General features: G+C 46.4%; 2 protein-coding genes across 3 annotated transcripts in view; both read left to right on the top strand.

The window, feature by feature from the left end:
• The window catches only part of LOC146863492 (uncharacterized), a 431,973-nt gene that overhangs the window by 23,446 nt on the left and 382,826 nt on the right, over positions 1-25,701 (top strand). The gene's annotated exons all lie outside the window — the stretch shown is intronic.
• The window catches only part of LOC146863493 (uncharacterized), a 289,267-nt gene that overhangs the window by 155,130 nt on the left and 108,436 nt on the right, over positions 1-25,701 (top strand). Inside the window, exons 5-6 of one of the 2 annotated variants that reach the window (XR_014978261.1) lie at positions 4,855-4,973; positions 5,389-5,503. The exons of the other annotated variant lie outside the window; for it this stretch is intronic. The gene's annotated coding sequence lies outside the window, so the exon portion shown is untranslated. Of the gene's footprint in view, positions 1-4,854; positions 4,974-5,388; positions 5,504-25,701 lie in introns of those variants that run through there. 2 annotated transcript variants of the gene reach the window in all.

Below are 25,701 nucleotides of genomic sequence, written 5' to 3'. Positions count from 1 at the left end.
TTCCTTGGGGGCCAACAAGCCCTCCTCTCACCTCCAGTATGAGAGGACTTCGGAGGCCATGCCTGTTTCTCCACCACTCTGCAAACGCGCATCCTGGCTGTGATGTAATATGTAGGGTAATAAGCAGCACATTGCGGGGGTGTAAGTTATTGTTAGATCAGCTAACTATAACTGCTGAATTTCACAGGTTTTGTACGAATGAAATCTGAGCCTAACTATAATGTCCATGCATCCTTTATTTTTTATAGTGAATGTCTAAGGTTTTTAAAGTTCTATTTCCTAACTATAACGCCCCGTAACCTTTAGTTTGTTAAGTGAATATGTACTTATTTTTAAGTGAATATATACACACATATATGTCAAGGCCACAGGACGTGGTCGAAACGCCTCTTGGACCGCACTCTGTCACTCAAATAAAACTTTAAACTTTGCACCATATCGGAGTCCGTGCCTGCTTTGTGCAATACTTGCACTAAAGGATTGCTGTGACACACACATATATATATATATATTCACTGAAAAAACCATAGGTTTTACAGACGTTATAGTTAGGAATTAGCATTTAAAAAACCTTAGAAATTCACTGAAAAAACCATATGTTTCAGGGACGTTATAGTTAGTTGGACATTTGACACATATAAAACCAGAGAAATTCGCCCGTTATAGTTAGTTGAGCTAACTTTAATTTGCGCACCCGCAATGCACTGGTGATGATGTCACATATTACATCACTCATGACATAGTCAGTGACATCATTGATGACATCACTGATGACATCTCAAATAACATCACTGATGAAATCACTGATGACATCATCCACGTGATAATCTGATGCACATACTGATGCCCTAATCTAAACTTTGTTACACGCACTCTAAAATATAGACTACTATTTTTTAAACCATACACACAACAATGCCATCACTGATGACATCTCAAATGACATCAGTGATGACATCATCCAGTGAATGTGTGTTTCTCAAAAGTTTAAATATTTTTCATATATATCTATGCCAAGGTGTATTGAAGAATGAGTGGATTTACAAGTGCCTGAATGGATTATTTAGTAGGTGCGTGACTGACTGTATAAGTAAGTGATTGAACATGTGTTACTGAATGCATGGGTTAGTGACTAAACTGTGTGAAAGTCTGTATTAGTGTCTCAGTTGGTGTATAAGCGGCTGCATGGGTTGGTGAGTAGCTACATGAGTGTCTATATGGGTTATTTATTTGTTGTCTGAGTATCTGTATGGGTGCCTGAGTGTCTGTGTGTTGTGACTATGTGCATAGATGTCTGAGTGGGTGATTCACTGGTTGTATGGATTCAAAAGTGCATCTGGGAAGGGCTGTATGTGTGAGTTAGAGTGTGTATGGGTGTGTTGGTGAGTTAATGAATGTCTCAGTAGTACATGTGTGAGTAACTACATATGTTTTAAGGCAGTATATGTGAGTGTTGGAGTATATAAATGACTATACGTGAAAGTGAGTTATTTGAAGAGTGGGTGTATAAATGAGTGTCTGCTTATATCAATGATTGCATAAGACAGTAAGTATGTGTTAGTATCTGCATAAATAAGTGATATGGTGTGTGTATAAATAACGGAGTTGGTGTGTATAACTGTATACATGAGTAAATGGGTATGTGATAGATTCTTTGCATGATTGACTAGGTGTGTGAATAACTCTATGGATGAGTGGCAGAGTGTGACTGTATGTATAGGTGTATGAGTGCATATTATAGTATTGTATTGATGAGTAACTGCATGTATAAGTGACTGAATGTGTGTGTAGACCTAGAAAATAGTGGGTTGTATGTAATATCTGGCATTGTTGTGTGTATGCTTTAAAAAATAGTAGTCTGTATTTTAGAGTGTGTGTATCAAAGTTTATATTAGGGCATCAGTATGTGCATCAGATTATCACATGGATGATGTCATCAGTGATGTCATCAGTGATGTCACTGACAATGTCATGAGTGATGTAATATGTGACGTCATCACCAGTGCATTGCGGGCGCGCGAATTATAGTTAGCTCAACTAACTATAACGGGCGAATTTCTCTGGTTTTATATGTGTCAAATGTCCAACTAACTATAACGTCCCTGAAACCTATGTTTTTTTTAGTGAATTTCTAAGGTTTTTTAAATGCTAATTCCTAACTATAACGTCTGTAAAACCTATGTTTTTTTCAGTGAAGATATATATATGTGTGTGTCACAGCAACCCTTTAGTTGGTACAAAGCAGGTACGGACTCCGATATGGTGCAAAGTTTAAAGTTTTATTTGAGTGACAGAGTGCGGTCCAAGAGGCATTTCGACCACGTCCTGTGGCCTTGACATATATGTGTGTATATATTCACTTAAAAATATGTACAAATTCACTTAACAAACTAAAGGTTACAGAGTTGGCTAAAGGCTAAAGGTTGGGGAGAGGAGTTGGCCTAACGGTTAGGGCACTCGACCTCGGACCTAGGGAACTGGGTTCGAGTCTCAGTAATGAAACTGAACATCCTGTGATTATGGGCAAATCACTTAATCTCCCCGTGCCTAAAAAAAAAAAAAAAATGTGTGTCCTCATGTAACGTAACTGGTGCTATGTAAAGCGCTCTGATACCCGATTGGATTTGGGTCAAGTTCGCGCTATATAAAACTCTGCAACAAAAAAATAAAAAATGTCATGAGTGATGTAATATGTCACGTCATCACCAGTGCATTGCGGGCATGCAAGGTATAGTTAGCTCAACTAACTATAACAGGCAAATTTCTCTGGTTTTATATGAGGCAAATGTCCGACTAACTATAATGTCCCTGAAACCTATGGTTTTTTCAGTGAATTTCTAAGGTTTTTTAAATGCTAATTCCTAACTATAAAGTCTGTAAAACTTATGGTTTTTTCAGTGAATTTCAAAGGTTTTTTAAATGTTAATTTCATATTTTAATATTTATAAAAACCTATATGTTTATAGTTTTTTATAATATTTTGGAATTCTATTATCCTTTTTTTTTATTTGAAAAATTATGTAATTTTTTATATCTTCAAAAAAAGTATGTATATCTTTCTTTTTTTTGGAGAAAACTGGACTCCCGTACCGGTAGTGTACCAAGCTCCATCAGCACGCAAATCCTATCCGCCATATTGCTAAACTCGTAAAGGATGCGCATTTCGTATCCGACGGCTTTGTAGCACCGCGTCCCTCCTCACATCATATACATATAAGGTCGCGTCAGCTGCTAGTTTGGTATGCGACAGGTGCGCGGTACCAAACTGCGTGTTACATCATATACATATGGGGTAGCGCCGGCTGCGCATTCCGTATGTGACAAGTGCATGCTGCCAGGCCCTGTGTTACGTCATAGACGTATGGTATCGCGCTGGGTACGCCATTCCCTCATTTTTTTTTATGTCTCAAAACTATTTCTAAATAATTTTAAAGTGTAAGCGATAATCTAAAATATTTTAAGCATTTATATATTTCTAACTGTAATAAACTTATATTATGGTAAATATATTTTCTCAAAATAACGTCCAGTGTGGCCTCCTTGCGCGCTTGGTGCGCGATTGCCATGTGACCTTAAAAAAAGCATTTGATTGGTTCATAACATTTCCCATTGTAACAGTTGGAGGACCCCACCCATTTTAGTCATTATCTCTACAGTGTTTGATGAGAGACACCTCTTCTGCTTAGAGAGCTTTTTAAAAATGTTTTTTGCTGTGTACACATATCTTATAGTACACACAACATGCAACGATCATCTTGATCAATATTCATGCTCTGTACAGCAGCCTTCCACGTGTGATGGCCACGCATCTGAAACGTTACCTCAAAAAACAAATATGTGTTACACGATGCCTCTGGTGTGTGTGTGTGTGTGTGTGCGCATTATTGTGCTGCCTTTCGGTCTGGGTACTGGTGGCTCAAAGGGGTATCATCAGCCACGGGCAAGGGTGCACATCCTAGATCACATGTGACAAACAGTAAAGAGTAATGTGTAGAATTGTGTTGCAGTTTGCTCTGTTCTCAGGCTTTACCAGTATAGTAGTGTGTCATATGTGAAGACATTCAGATTCATGTTTGACATGCATTGCTTGACTGTAATGAGCGTTGTCACTGTGTATGACGTAGCCTCACTGCTGATCCTCCCTCCATCCGAGCACATTCACATATGTGCACTTCGCGATAGCAACACTTTCAATAATACCGCACACCATTGACATGCGTGTCTGCGCATTTCCACAGGCTTGACAACGACATGTGATGTTGTCCATTCAATGTTTTCGGACATCATCTCATTAGCGATAGTTGCCGTCCTCCTGGTACATGCTACATTTATGTAACTTGCGGATTGTGCGACGTCAAAACTGCAACAATGACACACACATAAGTACACTTCCTGCCCAGGCAGGAACTGAACAATGCCCAGGTCCCCGGAATAATTATTCACACCCCTACGCTGGCCTTGCGTACACAAGCCCAGCCCACTGTGCGTACGTATAAATAGGATAACGCCGACGCCACATCTCCCAGTTCTTCCACACTGCCTCAGGTGATATGGCCGCATCCACCTCACATATCAAAATGCGCAATAAAAAAAAAGGGATCCATGAGGTGTACACCATCCTGACAATCAAAACTAGATCTAAATTGTGAACCCTGCTGGCCGTCGTGTTTGGACACACACCAATGACAGCAGGTGAGCAGTGGGGCCTGGGTTCCCAGGGGCTGCAATTGAGCGTGGTGTGGCGGGAGGGGTGGGGTGCATCAGCCTGGGTGCTCAGGTGCAAACAAGCGATGTTGCCGTGCGTAATGATGTGATCTCTAACCTCATTCAGTCACATCTCTGTTTCATTTTAAGGACCTGCTGGACCGTACTGTAGGCCTGAGCCAGCGGGCAGCGCTGCCCTACAGACACGTGGCTGCACCCCGGAGTTGGAGCTCGCACCGGCACATCGTTGGACACACCAGTTGTGGAAGGTGAGCACTGAAACCTCAGTGCGCAGGAGCTGCAATTGAGCACAGTGAGGAGGAAGGGGCTGGGGTGCAGCAGCCTGGGTGCACAGGTGCAGGCAAGCGATGTTGCCGTAGATAATAATGTAATCTCTGGCCTCATTCATATCTCTGTTTCATTTTAAGGACTTGCTGGACCGCACTCTTTCTCGCAGACCCCAGCGTCCCAGAAACACGGGTTACGGGAGGTGAACAGTGAGGGCTGGGTGCAGTAGGCCGACACTCTGTCTCCTCCTCCCTCTATTCTTTTCACTCTCCCTCCCCTTCTTCCTTCCACCCACTCACTCTCTGTCCCATTCTCACTTTCCTCCGTTCATTCTCACTACCTTTCTTTTTCTCTTAGACATGGCTCACATACTTATGTTTCTTTTTTGTCTTGCAGGTTTTGTTCGCTGCCTCCGAAGGAGTCCCACCCACTTCTTTCATGTATTACTGTTGTTCTAATAAACTTACATTTCCATTTATTTGTGTTGTGTTAATAAAAGTTATTTTTTTTTACCAATAAATAACTGCGTGTACGGGTCTTCTTTTTCTGACAACACTTGTCTGTAGTTTATTGTGAAAATCGGCGGTTGATAGTAGGTTATAAGGGAAATTTTGTTTAATTTTCCGGTGCACCTACCAAATATAAACCAACAGACTATTACATAAATGAAGGCTGGGTAATTGTACAACGGCAAGGGTTCTCTGAGTGTATCACTTTATAACACCATGAGTACTGCGCGTGTGATTTCAGAACCAATAACGCACTGCCTAGGGCCATCGAGGCTTCAAGGACTGGCGAGGCCCACCCTGCATATTTAAATAAAGCCCTGGAGGTTGCCGATCCCCGGACTTGAGTTGGCCTCAAAGCCCCCGGAACAATTACTAAACAATACCCGGGAAGGTGGCAATCCCCTAGGCTGCGAAACGTCTCTGTGTGCTCCTGAGCCTAATTTACATGTGAAATTAAGATCCCCAGTGCTGCAGAGACCCCGCAATATAATAATAGGATTGGCCCCGGAACATTACCCATCAGTGGGCTCATTTAAATGAACGGCTGAGACTTCATTTTTTTTTTCTTCCATTTTTACCATCCGGATCTGCTTTATTGAATCGATACGAGGTTTTCCTCCTCTCGCTTCAACGAGGCAAACAAGAATTTACTATCACAGGGTGCAAGCAATGCTCCCGCCCTGTAATAGCAAACATAAATGTCCCGCGCTTGCACAACCCGGGACATTGTATGACCTGCGCCTGGGAGGTGGCGCTCCATGGGACCATGATGCTTTGTTTAAAGCATAACTACAGAATCAGTATAAACGCATACTAACACTACTTGCACACGTGTGGTACAGCAACCAGAGTGTAGTGAAGAGGCAGAGGAAGGCCAAAATCCAAAAATATAAATCCTACCAGAGGTAGGATGACATAGTTTGATGAGCCGACATCCCTGGGATGAGTAGAAACAGATTCACCAAGAAAATGGGTCTTCAGCACAATGCAAGCAAGAACCAAAATCTTGGTGAGTGCTGCCTTCCTTTCACCTTCTCCCGCTCGTCGCCAAATTTATGTAGTGAACAGGAAGACAGCAGTGGATCCGATAAGTAGATTTATTGCAGGAAAAGAAGACAGCTTAAACAGCCACCAACAGGACCAGACACCAAGGCATCCGTCTTCTCCAGCACCGTGTACAAACTCCCCAAGATGACAGCCCTACATTCTAACATTACATACTTACATTATAGTATCATTACATACTAACACTGTACTATGACTTACATTGAAATAGTACACAGAGCATATCACTTTACAGAAATGAGCTCACGGTTTAATCCCCGAGTCTTCAGACCAGTAGGGGTGAGTAGTTTGCTTCCCACTCCCTGTGTAGTATAAACGCATACTAACACTACTTACACAGTTATACTACAGCGGCCAGTATGCTACAGCGCCCACAGCCCATCACTTTACAACAATCAACTCGGTTTGATCCCCGAGTCTTCACACCGGTAGGCGTAGTACTTCGCTTCCCACTTCCGGTATAGTATAAACACACGGTAGAGCTCAGTAGTTCGCTTTCCACTGCCTGTATGGTATAAACGCCTACTAACACTACTTTCAGAGGTATCCTACAAACACCAGAGCACATCACTTTACAGCAATGACCTCCCGGTTTAGGCTCTAGGTTTCATACCCGACTGTAGCAGCATCTCATCTCACCACCATGTCACTCTGAGCAACACCGCACTATCAGACCGGTAGGTGTGACTACTTCGCTTCTCACTCCCCCACAGAGGTTACAGTGCTCCTATCCTCCTGTTTCCTACTCTTTTCGCCCTTTTTCCCCCTTACTCGCTTCAATGAAATCACAAAATGGCGGCCAACACTTCCTAGTTGCAACCGCTCGCAGCGCTCACAACCAATAAGCAGCAAGCTCGTGCTCGTAACGCCTCAGCCAATCAGATGGCAGAATTCCCAAATATTGATATCTGCAAATTACGATATTTCTCAAACACTGAACGGATTTACACCAAATAAACAAAAGTGTGCTTCCTAGACCAAGACCCTTCTCCTTGCCATATTTGGGGCAAATCCGTTCACCCGTTCGACCTGTAGCCTTGTCTAAAGTGTCCTATGGAAATTAACATGGAGAAACCACGTTTTGGGACCCCCCTTTTTTCTCTGCCACCCCAAACTTTCCACATAGGAGCTGATATGAACAAAGAATTAGTTTGGAAAATTTCATGAAGATTCATCAAACGACGCCAAAGTTATAAGTAAAACAAGAAATGATCTTCCTATGGAAATTTGGTCCTAACTATAACTACCTACTGGCGATGGCCAGTAGGTAAAATATATATATATATATCAAATTACCTACAGGTGGTCGCGTGTTGTTTGACTTGCCTATATCTTTGATATCTTTGGCTCAGTTTAACAATTCTTCCTGAAATGTTACAAAAAAGGACGCCGGTAATTCTAGTTGTAAATGGCAAGTTTCCGGGTGATCCATCAAGTTGGGGCTGAGAAAAAGGTGGGGGTCAATAAAGTGTGTTTCCCACACAGCTGCAGCCCGAACCGCTGCACAGAATTACATCAAATTTAGCAGAAAGATAGATTTGGTTCTGCAGATCATGCTTTTTGTTATTTTGTGTAAATCTCTTAAGTAATTTTTCAGAAATTAAAGGAAATCCACATTTGTATATCTGGGCTAGGGCTAAGCACAGATCTCGTGGTGAGATCTGATTGGCCATCAGCCCTTCAATCAGGAAGTGTTGGCAGCCACCTTGCGACCAATATACATGATAGCACCCCATTGAAATGCATTGTAGTGAATGGCACCAATATACATGATAGCACCTCATTGAAATGCATTGTAGTGAATGGCACCAATATACATGACAGCACCCCATTGGAATGCATTGTAGTGATGGCAGGTTTTGAGGGTCACAAAAAGGAGAAATCATTTGTTTTTGGTCCCATACAAATTTTAGGAATTGTGGTGTGCTCTAAGGTGATTTTACTCTGTGAAAAAGCCTTCTGCTGGGATTTCATGAATCATGTTTGAGCGAAAACTCTTTTCTCATGATTTTCCCATAGAGGTTATGGAAGGTGCTCCAGAACCTAAAATGCAGAGCATGTTTTCTGTAAATTCACACTATCTTTCTCAGCCATATGACAATGAAGTCTGACATATTCAGTAAAACATATACTTTCAACAGGAGCAGTGACTGTCAGCTGATTCTGTTGTTTTCTACTGCAGCCTCCCAGAGTGTTGTAAAGAACAACTAGAGCGCTAACAGTCTTACCTATGACAAAACTATTGCACACCTGAAACCATCTTGATTGATTCAAACTGGTAAAAGTTAAAACACTTAACTTAGAAAGTAACACAATAAGGGGATTCATTTTGTCATATAAATGAAAACTTTCCTAGTTAGCACAAAGGAAAGTTTAAATTATATTAAGGACGCGGAGGCGAGGATTATGCATTACTTTCTTCACTTTTTATTAACAGCAAGTTAAAAGATAGAGAAAAAAAAACATATCAATGAACTACAACTCCCATGAACGCTACGAGTAACCATGGTCATCAATAGTCCAATCATACTACAGTCCGATAGTACATATAATATTGCCGATGTTGTAGTCCATCCTCTTCTTCCCTGGAGGAGGTTAAGCCCGTTGGACCGTATCCCGTTTTAGATTTTGAACCTAAGAATAAAAGTAGAAAGCGTTAAGAACTCTTCTTTAAACCGATCCTGTCATAGCATCCCATATACATGGCAACAAATGTTGTATCAAGGGAAAATTATCATATATGAAAAAGAAAATCAACAGTAAGCACGTAACATTGAAGTCGCATGTTCAAATATTACCATACAATGTGGTAATAGGCAGCTTTTATCAGACATGTCAATATATCATATACAAGCATATCAATAAACCACAATAGAAAGGAAAATTCCTTACCTTCCTGGCAATCACAGGATTTCATCCTCTTATCTGTAGATCCTTGAGTGTCGCTGCGTAATCCATCCCAGGAGGGGAAGCATAGATAAGGTATGCCGGGGGAAATAATCCTCGCCTCCGCATCTTTAATAGAATTGAAACTTTAATTTAAGCTAACTAGGACATTTTACATTATATGTCAGGACCAGAGGCGAGCTTTATGCATTTTTAAAGCTTACTTACCACCAGAGCGGCTGCATCATGGATTGGTTTAAAGTAAAACTTCTTGAAAGTGGAGTCAGATGACCAATCCGACACATTCATAATATCTTCCAATCTGCCCCCTACCTGGACAGCCTTGGAAGCAATAGCCCCTCGAGGAGAGTGTGCCCCAAACTCAGTAGTACTGATGCCTGCCTCTGACATAATCCATCTCACCCATCCGGCAATGGACGGGGATGACACCTCTTTGAAGGATTTTTTTATGGCAGACAGCAATTGCCGTTCCCCAGGATGCCGTACCTCCAATGTCATGTCTTCGTAGGTCTTTAGGCATCTAACTATACACAACTTGCATGATTGGGGAAAAGCTGGGTGGGATGCTGAGCTGGTACTCGTCTTAGTTCTTCTGGATATGTTGAAAGTGACCCCCTCCGGGGTAAAAATTCTAGCAGATTGGTCTGAGGCCCTCACGTCTGAAGATCTCTTGCACAAGATGAGGCAGAGCAACATTACCAAGTTTGCAGATATCTCCTTCCTGGACAGGTATTGATTGTCTTGCCAAGACGCCAGCAGGCGTAGGACCAGGTTGGCATCCGACAGGCCCGCATAGTGAGGCTCAGGTGGTCGAGAGATCCTGATGCCCTTGAGGAGCTTACTCACCCAGGGGTGTTCTTCCACCAGAACATTTTTCAACGCGGAATGACCCGCTGAAATAGCCGATCTGAAAGAGTTGATGGTACAATAAGCCAACCCTTCCTGAAAAAGTTCTGCCAAGAAGTTCACTATATCAGTAACATTGGTGCCCACGGGATCCAGGTGTCTCTCCACACACCAGCGTACCCCTCTCCTCCAAGCTGATCTAGACCTCTTGATGGTACCTGGGGCCCAAGCATGCTGGATGAGGAACTCAGCTCCCTGCAAAAGTCTGACGTACTGCCAGAGTTGCCTGAAATCCTCCACGCCATGAGATGGAGATTGCCCTGGAGAACCAAAGGGTGAAGCTGACAAAGAGGATCCACCAGGATTTCTTCGTACAACGGAAGACGTACTGGGGCGGCCCAAGCCAGCTCCAGGAGAGAGGGGTACCATGACTGTGATCGCCATATGAGGGTGATTAGGATCAGCGAGGCCCGCTGTTGTCGGGCTTGTGCTGCCACTCTCTGGATGAAGAGGAAAGGCAGGAAGGGGTAGACTAGGACCGTCCACCAGTCCTGTAGGATTCCAGGTCTGGTCTCCTGCTGAAGTATCTGGGTAGCTGGTCGTTCCACCTGGAGGCAAACAGGTCCCCCTGGCATGGCCCCCAAAGAGTCAACAGTGCCCAGAATATTGCTGGATCGAGTCTCCAGTCACTGGCATCTCTGAAGTGCATGGAGTTCCAGTCCGCTAGGGAGTTTTGTGTCCCGGGGAGATATTCGTCTGTCCTTGGCCAGTTCCGCTAGGGCTCTGGATCAAGTGCCACCCAGACGGTTGATGTACTGCACTGCCGTCGTGTTGTCCATCCGGAGGAGTACGCAACATGAGACTCTGTCCCTTGTGAATGACCGAATAGCAAAAGAGCCCGTTAGTAGCTCTAGGCAGTTGCTATGGAGGGCGAGCTCCTTCTCCGTCCATCTGCCTCCCATGGATGTCGATCCGCATCTGGCACCCCAACCTAGGCGACTGGCATCCGATTCTATCACCAGAACCGGTTGCGAGCCAAAGATTGCCCATTCGTTCCGGGTTTCCATGTGGTCGATCGACCACTGGAGCTCCGTCCTGGCTTCCTGTTTTAGAGAGACTAGCTCGGAGGAAGTGAGTCCCCTCCGGAGATGGGATGCCTTTAGTCTCTGTAAGGCTCTGTAGTGCAGCGGCCCCGGGAAGATGGCTTGAATCGAGGACGATAACAAGCCAACAATCCTGGCCAGCTGCCGTAAAGAGATTCTGTCCCGTCTCTGTACCGGAAGGTTCAGGGTTGCCGCCCTGGAGTTGATCCGGAAGCCCAAGAATAGCATGCTCTGCTGCGGGAGCAGGTCCGACTTCTGTTGTTTGATGGTGAACCCTAAACTCTGGAGTAGAGTTATAGTGGTATTCAGGTGAGCTATCAGTCATACACGGGACTGATCCATCAACAGAATGTCGTCCAAGTAAATAATCAGCCTGATGCCCATGGTCCATAGATGTTTCACCACTGGCTTGAGGAGTTTGATAAAGCACCATGGTGCTGAAGACAGGCCGAACTGGAGGGTCCGGAATTTGAAAATCTGTTCCCTCCACTGGAATTAGAGGAACCTGCAGTGAGGGGCAAAAATGGGGACAGACAGGTAGGCGTCCTGGGGATCGAGGCATGCCAGCCAGTCGTCCTGTAGCAAAAGGTCCCTGAGGAGGTAAATCCCCTCCATCTTGAAGAGGCGGTACACCAGCCTCTCGTTGAAGGACTTGAGATTGAAGATGGGGCAGAAGCCCTTGCCCTTCTTTTCCACTAAAGACAAGTTGCTTAGGAATCCTCTGGAAGGTCCCGGACCTCAAAATCTATAAAGGCTACGTCCTGAGAGGAATAAAACAGTGGGAGAGGCTTGACTGTCAGCACTGGAGTTCCGTAGAACTCTATGTGGTGTCCCCTTACCGTGTCTGAGGAAATCTCTGCCCATTTGTGAGAAAATATGCTCATTCTCCCTCTCAAACGAAGAGGTGTTAACATTTCGGTGCTTACCTCTGTATCCATTGGAGTTGTTGTGGGCCCCTCCGCGGCCGCGGTTGTTTCTACCTTTTCTGCCACGGGAGGGGTAGAAGGTTCCTTGCCGGCCGTCGTGCCAGCCATTGTTTCCTCTTGCCTGGGCTCTGTTAGGGCCTTGGTAGGATTGGCGGCCGGAGTAGCGACCCCTGCCTCTTCCGGCCCTGCCAAAAACCTTCCTCTGGAAGATCATTTCATCGATGCCTGGGCTTTGTCAAGAGCTGAAACATCAACACAAACTTCCCAAGCTCCTTCACAAAGGGTGCGCCAAAGAGAGAACCATGGGCTACGGGACCTGACTCTGAGGACGAGAGATCCCCCAACTTAGAGTCAATTTTGAGAAGGAGGGAGCGGTGTCATTCTGCTGAGAGGGCGCTGTTGGCTTTGCCCAGAAGACATACCTCCCTCTGCACCCACCCCGCCACGTCGTCCATGGTTAGAGGCTGACCTGACTCCTTCGATCGTTCGGTGAGCTCAATTATTTTTGTTAGTGGTCCCACCACATCCAGGAGCTTGTCCTGGCAGGCCCTACAGGATCTATCTATCCCCTTCATGGGGTCCCTCATATATTTACTGAAAAAGGTGCCCAGTTTGGGGTCTATCTTGGGGGTAGCTGTGACCTTGTCGGCCAGAGATGGCGCAGGGCATTCTGATCGGAGGCGGGCTCTCATCTCCTTACTCAGTGGTTGCCTTATTTTGTTGCCCACATACTCAGCCACCTTCCTGTCAGGGACCCACTCCGCAGAGTGCGGTCTGAAAATACCCTCTGGGTCAAACATGTTGGAAGGGGCCCCATCCCCCTCACTAGGGTCGGAGTTCGAAGACTGAGGGCGCCAAAACCTGCCCAAGTCCAGAGTCTCATCAGAGGAACCCTCATTCTTGTCAAGATCACCCTCCCCATGTCAGGGAACCCCTCTTCAGGGTCGAAATCTGTGGCGACCAAGTCAGTGTTAACCGCGGGTAGATCTTCCTCCCGGTAGGGTGCCTCATTAAGCGTTCGCGCACTCTTGTGGAAGACTTGCGCCAGCTGGCTGAAGCCTTCAAGGTGCCCCGCATCATGCTTCTTAGCCTGTCATGAGTGAACCGGGCCCACTCCGCAAGGCCCGTGCCCTTGAAGACCTGGGCAGACAGCTTATCCGTGCATTCCTGCAGGGGGGCCAGGACCTGGGAAATAGCCCTAGAAAGGAACTTGTCCACCCCTGCAGGAATGCGCTTGGGGGGGCCGTTCCTCCTCAGAGGAAAAAGAGGGTGCGTAGTCGTGGTCCCGTTGGGACTGCATTTAATAGGGAGGGAATGAGCACTAAACATTAAATATATGCCCTTAATATAAATTGGGGCATGCCCCCTCTCCAGTGCTTGAACGTTCCTGTCAGGTCCGAAGATTTTCCCTTGAATAAAGCCCTTCGAGGAATGGAATGGACTAATCCTGCATGTCTCACTGCCGTGCGGTGTCAGGTGAGGGTTGGTGGGAAAAGAGGCACGAGCGGTATGCCGCTCTATTTCCCAGGTGCGTAAATAGCAACGGAGTGCAAGCGAGCTGCTCTGAAGACCGAAGAAGAGCGTTAGAGGCGTGCACGTGCACCACGTAGCGCACCCGCGCAGTATCCTGGAAGTGACGCGCTTGGGCTAGAGAGCCTGTCACGCTGATAAGGAGCGGGTAACCGCTGTGCGAGGAGCACTCGTAGAGCGTGTACTCTATTATCACTACTAATACAACCAAAGTCAACAAAATAAGACAGAAGCCCACCATATAAGCCCTAAATCTAGCTCCCTTAGTCAGGAAGAAGGACTGAAGGGACTTAACTGATGAGGCAGCAGTGAAGAAAGAGTAAGGACGACATCACCGACAATATTATAGGGACTATCGGACTGTAATATGATTGGACTGTTGGTGACCATGGTTACTCCTAGTGTTTATGGAAGTTGTTGTTCAGTGATATGTTTTTTCTTTATCTTTGAACTTGCTGTTAATAAAAAGTGAAGAAAGTAATGCTTTTCCTCGCCTCCGGTCCTGACATCGAATTATGGTTAGTGCTGTAGAAAGAAAAATGAGGACACATTTCAAGTGCGTTCTCAAATATCTTCCTCTTCTATTTCATTAAATATTCTTAAATGTAGACTACAAGATGCACTTTCAACACCAGCAGCAGACTGCTAGTTAACTAACCCCGGGCGTAGTACTCCGCTTCGCCCGCGGAGTATACGTAGCGCTGCCTGCTTCGCAGTTTTCGAAGTAGGCATAGCAGGCAGCACCCGCCACCCGCCTCCCGCCCGCCCTCCTTTTAAAATAATGTAAACTATAATAGAAAAAATAAATATAATGCCTTACCTGCAGCGCGGCATCCGGGTGCTCCCTCTTCCTCGTTGCCGATAACTTCTTTCCACAAATGAGCATGCGCGGACGCCCGCGCATGCGCATTTCTCGCAAGAAAATTTCTCGCATCATAAAAGGAGGGCGGGCAGGAGGCGGGCGGCGCATAGTGGGGCTACGTGGAGCGCGCAAGTGTGCGTAGATTTGGGCACACTACGCGCTGCTCCATGTAGCCCCACTACGCCCACTACGCCCAGGGTTACAGTTAACTCCCAGGTGATCAGCAGCTTTAATAATGAGCAACTAGAGTGCTAATATTCTGAATTCATGCCAAAAATTTGACACATCTGACCGACATCTTGATGGAATTGAAGTGGAAAACTGAAAGCGTTTTCTACTGAGGATACTGCAGTAAATGAGGAGATTAGGAAACCTCATAACAAATAATTCTCCCAAGATGGCCACCAGGGAAAAAAGAGCCCAAATGTAGCACAAATATCACAGATGTGTAGCCCAGGAATAGCCCAATGACATAAGTGCGAAAGATGAAATGAAATCATATTCCAGCATTTGTGAAGCACACAGCTACCTCCGGAGAGGTGTCCCGGCGCTGGGGGCCATCGTGAAGATTAAGTGAGATATTGCATAGAGTCACATGGTGCTGGGCTAACCTGCCGCCGGCGATCGAAATGTGAACCCTGTGGTCCGGAGTCAGGCATCCTGGCCGCTGCGCCACACCTCTTCCCCAAAACACTTAATTATTTAGTTTTCACAGTTTTATATAGCGCAAACTTGACCCGAAGGTATTGGAGTGCTTTACGTGAGCATCAGTTACATTACACAAGAGCACATTCCTTTTGGGCTTTAAGCATGGGGAGATTAAGTGGTTTGCCCAGAATTACAGGATGGATGTCGAGCTGACGCAGACACCTGAACCTGGTTCTCCAGTTGAAAAGTCTGCAGCTTTAGCCGTAACGCCACATTCTCTCCCCTGAGTGCAACATATGCTCAAGTGGTCAACTGGATAAAAAGAAATCAAGATACCAAATAATTTAAAAGTGCTTTGTCGCAATTTCAGAACTCATAAAATATGTCCTCATTTTTGTTTTTTAGTGCACTAACCATAATTTCTATGAGAATAAGATTTTCTAATTTTTATAATTGCTAAAGGAAACGCATTTAGGTATTAAAGTATTGATTACATCAAGATGACGTCAGGCGTGCCACACTTTTGTAATAAATACAGGGGCAGATTTATGTTTCCTGGCGCATCCCTTCAAATCAGCAGGGATGCGACAGGAAAGATGCGTCACGCAAGTTTACCCTTGCGCCACCAGAGATGCGCCGCATTTACAATGCAGCGCATCATGGCGCAAGGATAAACAGATGCGTGACGCATCTGATGGCATAAGGGCGGCGCATTGCTGGAGTTGTGTCGCAAGCACGACGCAACTCCAGCAATGCTCTGGGGCTGCCATACCGAACATGCTGCGTCATGCCTTACGCCTGCTTCAAGCAGGCGCAGGGTTTTGACGTAGCAGCGTCGGAAAAGTGACTCAGTGAAATCTTGTAGATTTCACTGCGTCACTTTTCCGAGGCTTTTTCCAACGGAACGCCCACCCTGCATACATTAAACCTGACGCAGTTTTAATGTAGCGCAGGGCTTTACAACATGACGCATCTCCCTAGATGCGTCACGTTGTAAATAAGGCGCAACATGGCACATGGTTTACGCCGCCGCTGCGTCACAGAAGTGACGCAACGGCGGCGTAAATGTCTCGCAAGGGGCTTGTTAATCTCCCCTACAGAATGTTAGCAATCTAGCTGTTCATTAGAACACTGTGGGGAGGCAGATCTAAGGGGCACGGACTCGGATAATGAAGGGGAGGGAGGAGGGTGCAGAGGCAACAGGTTGACCATGCTAGGCAGACGGGAGGGACAGAGGCAGCCCAGTGGACCATGGAGGGCAGGGGAAGGAGGGCAGGGGGAATACACCAACCATGCAGGACAGGCAAGAGAGGCTGTGGGAATATAACAGACCATTGAGGAAAGAAGGAACAGGCAGTGGCAGTACAACCATGCATACCAACTGACCCAATTCAGGACGGAGACTCCCGATGTTTTTAATCCAAAAGGGATTTATTTTATCTGTCTCCTGCCTAAAATCTCCTCTTTCTCAATGTAAGTCAATAGGGAAAATCAATTTCCCAGTTTTTTTTTCCAAATCTACCTCTTAGCAAGTTCAAAATGTTGGCAAGTATGGTACATTGGATCACTGAGGGCAGGAGGAATGGGGTAGGGACATGGACTTGGATAACAGAGGGCAGGAGAGAGATGGACAGGGTCACTAAACCAAGCTTACAGGGCAGGCGTCAGGGGTTGCAGCCGCACCATACACCACACACGGCAAGCAGGATGGCAGTGCAGCACAACGGATCATGGAAAGAAATGGGGAGGAGACAGGACCATGCACATGGACAACAGAGAACAGAGGGGAAAGAGGCAATGGCAGCAAGCTGACCATACTGGACAGACATGAGGGTCAGTGGCAGCATAATGGACCATGAAGGGCAGGAGGGAGGGGGTAGGGGAATGACAGCAGATTAAACAAGGCAGGAGGGAGGGGATAGGGGTCTGCACATGGAAAACAGAGGACAGGGAGCAGGGAACAGGACTTTAGCAGCAAGCTGACCATGGAGGTCAGGCGGGATGGGCACTGGAAGCACAACACACCATGGAGGGCAACACTGAGACTATAATGCATACATGTCAACATTTTAGATGAGAAAAGTTGGAGATTTCTAAAACAAAAAAACGGGAGAATGTATTTCCCCCATTTGCTTCTTTTGGGGCCTGAATCGGGTTATTGTATTGTGTGGGATATGCAAATCTGTTGCTGCAGTATCGAATATTAGTATTAGTATTTCCACAGTTTTTAAAAAACTCTGTGGAAATATGCTACGCTCCCTCCCTGCTCCCAAAGTCTTTAAAAATGTCAAAGAAAGCACTTACCTGTTGTCTGCCGACTCCCCTGCCTGGCCGGTCTCCGTCCTGCTCCTCGGTCCTCGTGTCCCCTTCTGTAATTAAAAAAAACACTACGATGTACATCTGATGCGCACGCGCACACGCACGCACGTCAGACGTACAACGTAGTGTTTTTTTTTATTACAGAAGGATGCGAGGAGCAGGACAGAGCGCGACCAGGCAGGGGAGGCGGCAGGCAAAAGGTAAGTGGCTTCTTTTACATTTTTAAAGACTTTTGGAGGGGGGAAGGAGCGGATAAATCCGCTCCGTCACGTAGGTGGAGTTTTTGCCTACTTCCAGCTACACAAGACCAGGCCCTGTTAGATGAAGCTTACAGAGGAATCAGGTTTCTGCATGCAGGAATCGGGAGGTGGGAGACTAGCCTTGAAATTCGTAGTCTCCCACCTAAATCGGGAGGGTTTGCATGTATGATAATGGCATGCACACAGATAACGGAGGGAAGGTGGGAGGATGTGAGGGGGTCAGGGGCAGCAGGCTGACCAAACAGGGCAGGTGGGAGGGGTGGGGGCAACACAGAAGGCCATGCATGGCAAGTGGAAGGGTTAGTAGCAGAAAAACGGCCATTGTGGCCAAGAAGGAGGGGGCAGGGGCATGCGCAAAGGACCATGGAGGACAGAAGGGAAGGGTAGAGTCTGGACACAGGCAAGAGAGGGCAGGGGAAGAGGCTTTACAATAGACCACGTGGATGGCAGGAAAAGACGTGGCACCACAACAAAGCATTGAGGGCAGAAGGGAGGGGCAGCAAAATGAACCATGGAAGACAGGAAGGAGGGAATAGGGGCATGGAACTCGGACAGGCAGGGTGGAGGTGGCACGGACGTGCAGCAATTATCTGACCATGTTAGGCAGGTGGGATGCGCAGTGGCAGCTCAAAAGAACACTCAGAGTAGATAGGAGGGGCAGTGGTAGGTCAATGAAACAAGGGGGCATATTAACAAGCCAGGCGATAAAATTATCGCCGCTTTGGCGGCAGAAAACTGCCGCTAAAACGGCGATAATGGGCTTGATAATATGCTCTATGGAATTCCAATTGATGCCCATGTTAAATGTGAAGGACATCTAACATGTGCTTCAATTGGAATTCCATAGAGCATATTATCAAGCCCATTATTGCCATTTTAGCGGCAGTTTTTTGCCGATAAAGTGGCGATAATTTTATCGCCTGGCTTGTTAATATGCCCCATAGTGAGCAAAAAGGAGAAAACAGGAATATGCACACAGACATCGGAGGCAGTGGCGTAACGAAACTTGAATGGGCCCCCCTGCAAAGTACATGCAGGGGGCCCCCGATGTTCCAGATCCAATTTGAATCTCTCAGGCCAGGGATTTGTTAGTGCCCCCCTCCCGCAGTGCCCTATGGGGTCTTTTCTAAAGCTACTGCCCATTTGCAAAAATAAATGCTTCGTCGGGGGCGTTTGCAGCCTATGCTTCATGCGGTCGTACCAGGCAGCAAAATGGGGCTGTTTGTTCCTGGAAGACTGAGTGAAACTGCTCCGGCTGACTCTACATGAGGGGGATCTTGGTGTCCCTCACCTTCCGAAAGTGTGACACTGTGTCTCTTCCACACATCACCTCTTCTGTGGCACAGCCTGGACACCACCCAAGATGAATGATTAATGTGAGGTGGAAACACGTGCGCAGCCACACAGTGTTTGTCATCGATGGAATATCCCCTTTGTTCCCCCTCGTCTTCTCCCCAGCCTCACACCTAAAGCAACCCCAGTCAAAGGCATTAATGACTGCTCAACGCGTATTCAGCATATGAACACAAGCTAGAACCCTTGGCGCTCATGGCTGGCTTTTCTCTGTCTGTGAAGCACTCTACCTACTGTCAGTGGCGAGAAGCTGCCTCCATTTCACCACAGAGCGTACACGTCACAAGCACCAGCAGTGCTAGCAGCGCAGCCCCCCACACTCCCCCCCCAAAAGACCAATATAAGATAGGATACATCCCCGACACTGCAGGTGCAGAGCAAACAACAGTAGTGCAAGCTTCGCCAGACACACAATACGTGCAGCAGAGGCAGTTGTATTTAAGAGTCCCTAGTGGTTGCAGCTCATGCACATCAGAGCAGTGCAAGCTTCAGGACCCTGATGATACAACTGCAGATAGGATCAGGGCAGCTAACACTCACACAAAGCAGGCGCAGCACAGGCGACAAAGGTGCAAGCTTCAATATCACCGACCTCTCACCCCCACACACAGAATACATATAGTAGAGGCAGTTCTGTTCAACCTTTACTCATACTGCCAGAACAGTCACATCTCTGACAGAAACAGGGCAAGCTTCCCTCACTCACAACAGAAAAGGGCAGCACAAACACAAGAGACCTCAAGATGCCCTTATAAAGAAGGACCAATGACAAGCTAGTCAAATGCAGCACAAGCTTCCTCACACACAACAGAGACATGACAGGAGGGCAGCAGTGTGAGCTCCCCCACACACACATAACTGGTACACAATGTGCAAGTTTCGTCCCGAAACACACCCACATACACAACAGGTATCGACGTCAGTGAAAGCAGCCGTTATGCACGCAGATCAGATCTAGTACGAGCCGCGTGTGAGTGATATCTCTGCCTTGATGCTATCTGCAAGCTTCCTTAATAACCAGGGAGCAGCGACGCGTGAGTGATATCTCTGCCGTGATGCTATCTGCAAGCTTCCTTCATAACCAGGGAGCAGCGGCGTGTGAGTGATATCTCTGCCTTGATGCCATCTGCAAGCTTCCTTCATAACCAGTGAGCAGCGGCGCGTGAGTGATATCTCTGCCATCTGCCAGCTTCCTTCATAACCAGGGAGCAGCGGCGCGTGAGTGATATCTCTGCCATCTGCCAGCTTCCTTCATAACCAGGGAGCAGCAGCGCGTGAGTGATATCTTTGCCTTGATGCCATCTGCAAGCTTCCTTCATAACCAGGGAGCAGCGGCGCGTGAGTGATATCTCTGCCTTGATGCCATCTGCAAGCTTCCTTCATAACCAGGCAGCAGCGGCGCGTGAGTGATATCTCTGCCTTGATGCCATCTGCAAGCTTCCTTCATAACCAGGGAGCAGCGGCGCGGTAGTGATATCTCTGCCTTGATGCTATCTGCAAGCTTCCTTTATAACCAGGGAGCAGAGTGTAAGATGGATTAAGCCACGCCCTATTTACAACACTAAGTTAGCATAACCGAGATAATTGTTAGCAAGCCAGCTTGTCGTTTCTGCTGCGCTGCACACGACACTGTTGGTATGTGTTATTCATTTTAGAAATGCTGACTCGACTTTGCCTTACAGGATAACAAACTGTTGTTTCACATTCTTAACAGTGAAATGTGTCCTTGGTCTGTACATCATGCAAAGAACGAGTCTGGGTCACTAGAAGGTACAGAGTGTTGTGTTTAGATTGATCGTACCACTTGTTAGACATATCATGCATACAGCTGCCAATATCTGAAGGACAAACGTCTTTAATATTGCAGAACAGTTTGGTTTTACATTCATTCGAACAGAAGAGCTGATGCATGCGAGAGCAGATCCTTTGATGTGATTCTACTAAGCTGATCTATACGGTATGGGGTCCCCCCTGTTAACCTAAGAGACCTTCTAATAGTCTAATAATAATAATGTATTAGATTCTAGTGAAAGGAGTGTGGCTGTATACCACCGTCATTATTAGTATGATTGCTCCTTTCATTTTGTATGGTATTGTAATAATGCTTATGGTTCTGATCTGTACTGTTAGTCTGCTAGTGTTAGCCAAAGTACTGCATCTTAGGACGCGAGGTTTATAAAATAAACTTTTTAAACTTTACCGTGTCTGTATTATTATGTTGTGGACTAACAAATAGACACGAACAGGTATTTCGGATTCCCACCACTCCTGAGAAATATCTAAGTCGCTTGTTCTGGTTTGTCTATACATTGGGACCGCCTAGCTAGATCTAGGCTAACGAATGGGATACTAAGCTAGTCGGATAAGGGGTTCTGGGTTCTGAGGGGAGTTTTCTGGTACACCACAATTCTCTGAGGTCCTGGTCTCCTGCGCATAGTTCTGTGCATGAGCAGAATCCCTGCAACAAGAGGGAACATCGCTAGAAGCAGTTCAAGTTTCACGCGCACACAAACGAGGTAAGCCGATGCAGCGGATGTGTAGGCTCCCTCATATTTAATGAACAGGAACTACAGTAGCTGCAGCATGTCAAGCTTCTATTATAACCAGAAGAGGTACAGGGGCATAGCTTCCATTAGTGCAGTGCCACCAGAGCCCAACAGCATGAACACATTAGCCCTTTCAATTTAGCCCATCTGGCGGTGACAGACTGGCTGACTGCCCGAATAGTTATTCCAGCATTGGGTACAGCATAGCAATACAGAGTGGTTCTAGAAACCAGTTCACCGAATCGGAGTCATGGCTCCCGAGACTGGTTGGAGCAGCTGAAGTCCAACTCTGGCTTACTGGACCGTCGGACATCGATGTTTAGTCCAGTGGCGGATGGTGACATTTGAAAGTGGCGAGTCATGTCAATCCCTCCCCTCTGGAGTCCACTCCATGGCCCCCTACGAAGTACAGTCCCCCCCTCACCCTCCACCACCCCCCCCCGGGGGGTGGAGTAACTCATTTTGCCCTTCAATACCCGCAGGCCACCCGTCGCACACAACAGAAATGAAAGAATGCCCTATGTTTTCATAGTTTTTCTGCACACCTGAGTCCTCCCTACATGCTACATCGCAGGTGTGACTATTATCAAATGTAACAGTACTTAAATTATGAACCTCACAAGACTGAGTTAACCTCACCAAGATACCACCTTCAAGACACCGGAGATGTCAGTGGTGAGCGCTTAACGTACTTAGAAATTCTGCAGACAGAGAAAGTTTATTTCAAATGTGGCATTGGTGTGACTAAAAGGATTGATACACTGGTGTAAGGAGTGCATAGTGGGTCTCAGGAGGGAACACATGATTATTCAGAGGCGCTGCTGCCTTTGCCAAAGCGGGCATATTTGTCAGGGGTCAAATATGTCACAGCAGTGACCTCTAATTATGGGTTCTGTGAGCTTCAACTATGGCCACCGTGGTGAGGGACTGATAAAGGCCCCCATGGGCCGAAGGCAAAGCAAGCACAACCTGGAAGTTGGAAAGCGCCTCCCGTTGGTTTAAGCTAACCAGGGTTCCCCATAGGCCTTTTTTTAATGGAATGCAAAAACAACTATTGGGCGACAGAATGCAGAACAATGTCATACATTCACCCCAATACAGAGATCTGGGCATAAATCCATCGTTTTTTTTATCACCTAGCCATTCCAGTTGGAACCCAGCCATATGCAAATCAGTCTTGACCCTGTGACAAATGGGAACAGTCCAGCCCGAACTGCCAGGCCAGGTCCTCCCTGGACTGGAAAGAAGCATCCTAGGACCAGTTTCGGGGTCTCACTCCTCATCAGCCAGGATAGCTTGTCTTTAGTGGCATGGAGAGCACGGGACCCATGTCTTGGCATACCCGTCCCACTCGGGGTGACAAATGCAAAAACAATAATTGATGGACAGAATGCAGAACAATGTTATACATTTACCCCAGTACAGAGATCTGGGCCTAAATCCATCGTATTTTTGCTCACCATGCCATTCCAGTTGGAACCCAGCCACATGAAAATCAGTCTTGACCCTGTGCCCAATGGGAACAGTCCAGCCCGAACTGCCAGGCAAGGTCTTCCATGGACTGGAAACAAGCATCCTAGGACCAGTTTTGGGGTTTCAACCCTCAACAGCCAGGATAGCTTGATTCCAGTGGCATGGAGAGCACGGGACCCACGTCTGGGCATACCCATCCCGCACGGGATGATAAATGCAAAAACAACAATTGATGGATAGAATGCAGAACAATGTCATACATTCTCCCCAGTACAGAGATCTGGGCCTAAATCCATCGTTTTTTTGCTCACCATGCCATTCCAGTTTTAACCCAGCCATATGCAAATCAGTCTTGACCCTGCGCCCAATGGGAACATTCCAGCCCGAACTGACTGGTGCTGAGTGTCTGAAAAGAATCAGCGCTCCGTCCATCATCTCCTTGTGTTTGCTTTGTTTGACCTAAGTTGGCAGGGTATTCCCAGACATGGGTCCCTTGCTCGCTTTGCCACTGGATTCAAGCCAGCCTGGCTGACGAAGGGTGTAACCCAGAAACCGGTCCCAAGATCTTTGTTTCCATTTCAAGGAAGATCTGGCTAGGCAGTTCAGGCTGGACTGCTCCCATGAGGCATAGGGTCAAGACTGATTCGCATATAGCTGGGTCTGCACTGAAGTAACAAAGTGAGCTAAAGAATGATGATGCATTCAACCCAGATCTGTGACTGTGAATGAGTGTCTGAAAAGTTTCAGCGCTCCGTCCATCTGTGGTAAATATTTCTCCTTTACCGGGACTGAATTTGGTACAGAAACATTATAAAATAGCTCAGTAAAATGAGAGGCAGAATCCGTGATATTAGAGGTTCGGAATGGGCTTTATTCCAATAAGCGATTATAATCGGATGCCTCAAGTTCCATCACCACGGGGGTTCAGGAAGTGAAGTACATACTTTATTGACAAGCAGTAACTTTTATAATACATACATTATAATGAAGTGAATACAGTAGGCGTAACAATTGATAAGGACATTTGATGTTTGGTTTGCGTAACCGAAAATGGGTGTAATAATGAGTAAAAAGAAACATGATTGGTTGTGATGTCATGTATAGGTGGATCTTGTAAGATAATACTTGGCATGGATGCGCGCGCAGCAGTATGACGTGTAATTGACGTGGAACTAGGGGGTGATGGGGACTTGACATTTAGCTCTATAGGTGGAGACGAGAAGTCTGGGAGGACGAGAAGTCTGGGAGGTCAAGTCAACCTAATCCCAAATCATATCTAACATCCTATGTTTAAAGAACTATGTTATCCAAAAAGGAGGACTCTCGGACAGAATCTATTCTATACTGACTGTGCGTGTACAAGCGTCTAAGTGTCTACACTGAATGCGAGGGGGTATGAATATTCCATGGTAACAAGGCTATGAATTACTTGCATGAGGACAGAGAAGATGGGTCTTTTTGCTTGGTAACTGGAAGAATGTTTACTTAAACTACTAGGCAGGAATGCATCGGCTGAGGGGGAAGCAGATAATTCGAAGGTGAAATACAGTTCTTGGCAGAGAGTAAGCTGATGTCAGGCTTCGTGAGCAGCGCAGAGAATGAGACAAAGTTCATGGTCACAGATGCAGGCTCGGGCTGGAGCTTTTAGAGGCAGAAGGCAAGAAGAGTTTGATGACAGAATCAGGGCCTACTTGCTTGGACTGAAAAGTGGCATAAGTGAACCATATAAAGCCGGTGGCCTTTCATATTTAAGAATGGAATATCCGGCCTATTCATGGCGGATCTGGCAAAGGACATGTTGACGGTGGACACGCATGTGTTTGCGTCATCAATACTGGAACTGGAGGGAACATACATGTACTTGCGACATGCACATAGAACCGTTGGGGTCCAAGATAGGGGACATAACTGACCAGGAAAATCCACATTTCCACATTCCCTCCTTGTCCCCTACTTGCCCTTCAAGAGATATCAATCTTCATCAATCCATTGATCTGTTCATATAGCATCATTTGTTCTTCTTTCTTCTTCCGGGATCTTGAATGAAAATCTTGATGTGGGATACACGATGTGGCACACAGACCACAAATCGCTGGTCCACATTGTAGACATAGACAGCAACTGAATAGTATGAGAAGGCCAATACCTAGGAAGGATAGAACTCTCCATCCCCAGGCTGATACCGCATTCCAAAACCAACTGGACCAAGTCCAAGTGCCTGGGTTCTGGTGTATCTGGCTTACAATCTTATGAAGGCGAGTGATGGCTTTATATACAGATGGCGAATTTTCTGGTATGAATACGCAACAGCTTGATCCGATGACCCTACAAGCTCCGCCCCTATCAGCCAGGATGACGTCAA

The sequence above is a fragment of the Triturus cristatus genome, chromosome 2_2 (genome assembly GCF_964204655.1).
Source record: "Triturus cristatus chromosome 2_2, aTriCri1.1, whole genome shotgun sequence".
NCBI classification, from domain to species: Eukaryota; Metazoa; Chordata; class Amphibia; order Caudata; family Salamandridae; genus Triturus; species Triturus cristatus.
This window is presented reverse-complemented; position numbering and strand designations above follow the sequence as displayed.